The sequence below is a fragment of the Pleuronectes platessa genome, chromosome 22, assembly GCF_947347685.1.
Source record: "Pleuronectes platessa chromosome 22, fPlePla1.1, whole genome shotgun sequence".
NCBI classification, from domain to species: domain Eukaryota; kingdom Metazoa; phylum Chordata; class Actinopteri; order Pleuronectiformes; family Pleuronectidae; genus Pleuronectes; species Pleuronectes platessa.
The window spans coordinates 3,028,184-3,030,683 of NC_070647.1; the positions used below are offsets into that span (position 1 = coordinate 3,028,184).

At 40.4% G+C, this 2,500-nt stretch overlaps 4 non-coding genes across 4 annotated transcripts in view; all 4 read left to right on the plus strand.

Annotated features, from left to right (window-relative positions):
* The first annotated feature begins 850 nt into the window (after window positions 1-850).
* trnap-cgg (transfer RNA proline (anticodon CGG)) lies at window positions 851-922 on the plus strand. The gene has a single exon. It is a non-coding gene; the product is annotated as a tRNA-Pro (tRNA).
* Window positions 923-1,655: 733 nt separating this feature from the next.
* On the plus strand, window positions 1,656-1,727 carry trnap-ugg (transfer RNA proline (anticodon UGG)). Its single transcript has one exon. It is a non-coding gene; the product is annotated as a tRNA-Pro (tRNA).
* Window positions 1,728-2,084: 357 nt separating this feature from the next.
* trnap-agg (transfer RNA proline (anticodon AGG)) lies at window positions 2,085-2,156 on the plus strand. Its single transcript has one exon. It is a non-coding gene; the product is annotated as a tRNA-Pro (tRNA).
* A 343-nt stretch (window positions 2,157-2,499) lies between these two features.
* Window position 2,500, plus strand: part of trnap-agg (transfer RNA proline (anticodon AGG)) — a 72-nt gene continuing 71 nt past the window's right edge. The window contains exon 1 of the tRNA in view: window position 2,500. This exon is cut by the window's right edge and continues 71 nt beyond it. This is a non-coding gene — a tRNA (tRNA-Pro).

Consider the following 2,500-nt stretch of genomic DNA (forward strand, 5'->3'; position numbering starts at 1 on the left):
ATTGGAGGTTAATTGTTGCTCACATTGTTAGCGGAAGTCAGTAGTGTACTGATTTTATTGATGTTACAGAAATGAAAGGCCAGGATGTATTATTCCAACGTAGTCAACATCCAACAGCGCTGGCCGAAATGGATGCTTTCGGAAAGGTCTCTTTTACATGGCTTGTTGGTCTAGGTGTATGATTCTCGCTTAGGGTGCGAGAGATCCCGGACGAGGCCTTTCAGCAATGTCTCCAATCTTTCTCTGAAGATGGACTATCATTACTAAATTATATTGAATTGAACTAGAATTTGGATTTGTTCTATAGATCAATGTAGACCCCAATGGTTAATTCTCTGAAAAGAGGGTTACTGAAAAATCGCAATTGAAATATGTCAGACTCTTTAGAGATATAAAATGGAGATATCAATATACAGCCATTGGAGGTTAATTGTTGCTCACATTGTTAGCGGAAGTCAGTAGTGCACTGATTTTATTGATGTTACAGAAATGAAAGGCCAGGATGTTTGATTCCAACTTGGTCAACATGCAACAGCACTTGCCGAAGTCTATGCTTTCCGAAAGGGTTCTTTTATGTGGCTCGTTGGTCTAGGCGTATGATTCTCACTTAGGATGCGAGAGATCCCGGACGAACCCTTTCAGCAATGTCTCCAATCTTTCCCTGAAGATGAACTTTCATACTGCCTTGAGAGGTTAAGAGTTTTTAAAATTGTCAGCAGGAGACAATAGGTATAGTATACTTATTTTAGTGATTTTAGAGAAATGAATTGCCAGGATGTTTCATTCCAATTTGGTCAACATGCAACAGCGCTTGCCGAAGTCGATGCTTTCCGAAAGGTTTCTTTTATGTGGCTCGTTGGTCTAGGGGTATGATTCTCGCTTCGGGTGCGAGAGGTCCCGGGTTCAAATCCCGGACGAGCCCTTTCAGCATTGTCTGTAATCTTTCCCTTAAGATGGACTATCATTACTAAATTATATTGAATTGACCTAGAATTTGGATATTTTCTATAGATCAATGTAGACCCCAATGGTTAATTCTCTGAAAAGAGGGTTACTGAAAAATCGCAATTGAAATATGTCAGACTCTTTAGAGATATAAAACGGAGATATCAATATACAGCCATTGGAGGTTAATTGTTGCTCACATTGTTAGCGGAAGTCAGTAGTGTACTCATTTTATTGATGTTACAGAAATGAAAGGCCAGGATGTTTTATTCACAATTAGTCAACATCCAACATCGCTGGCCGAAATGGATGCTTTCGGAAAGGTCTCTTTTACATGGCTCGTTGGTCTAGGGGTATGATTCTCGCTTAGGGTGCGAGAGGTCCCGGGTTCAAATCCCGGACAATCCTTCAGCATTGTCTCCAATCATTCCCTGAAGATGGACAATCATATTAAGTTATATTGAATTGACCTAGAATTTGGATGTGTTCTATAGATCAATGTAGACCCCAATGGTTATCTCTGAAAAGAGCGTTACTGAAAAATCGCGATGGAAATATGTCAGACTCTTTGGAGATATCAATATACTGCCATTCGAGGTTAATTGTTGCTCACGTTGTGAACGGAAGTAGCCAGGATGTATTATTCCAACTTAGTCAACATGCAACAGCGCTTGCCGAACTCACAGGTTTCGAACAGACTTCTTTTATGTGGCTCGTTGGTCTAGGGGTATGATTCTCGCTTTGGGTGCGAGAGGTCCCGGGTTCAAATCCCGGACGAGCCCTTTCAGCATTGTCTGCAATCTTTCCCTTAAGATGAACTAAAATTACTAAATTATATTGGATTGACCTAGAATTTGGATATGTTCTATAGATCAATGTAGACCCCAATGGTTATCTCTGAAAAGAGGGTTACTGAAAAATCGCAATTGAAATATGTCAGACTCTTTAGAGATATACAATGGAGATATCAATTTACAGCCATTGGAGGTTAATTGTTGCTCACATTGTTAGCGGAAGTCAGTAGTGCACTGATTTTATTGATGTTACAGAAATGAAAGGCCAGGATGTTTCATTCCAACTTGGTCAACATGCAACAGCACTTGCCGAAGTCTATGCTTTCGGAAAGGACTCTTTTACATGGCTCGTTGGTCTAGGGGTATGATTCTCGCTTAGGGTGCGAGAGGTCCCGGGTTCAAATCCCGGACGAGCCCTTTCAGCATTGTCTCCAATCATTCCCTGAAGATGGACAATCATACTAAGTTATATTGAATTGACCTAGAATTTGGATATGTTCTATAGATCAATGTAGACCCCAATGGTTATCTCTGAAAAGAGCGTTACTGAAAAATCGCGATGGAAATATGTCAGACTCTTTGGAGATATCAATATACTGCCATTCGAGGTTAATTGTTGCTCACGTTGTTAGCGGAAGTCAGTAGTGTACTGATTTTATTGATGTTACATAAATGAAAGGCCAGGATGTATTGTTCCAACTTAGTCAACATGCAACAGCGCTTGCCGAACTCACAGGTTACGAACAGACTTCTTTTATGTG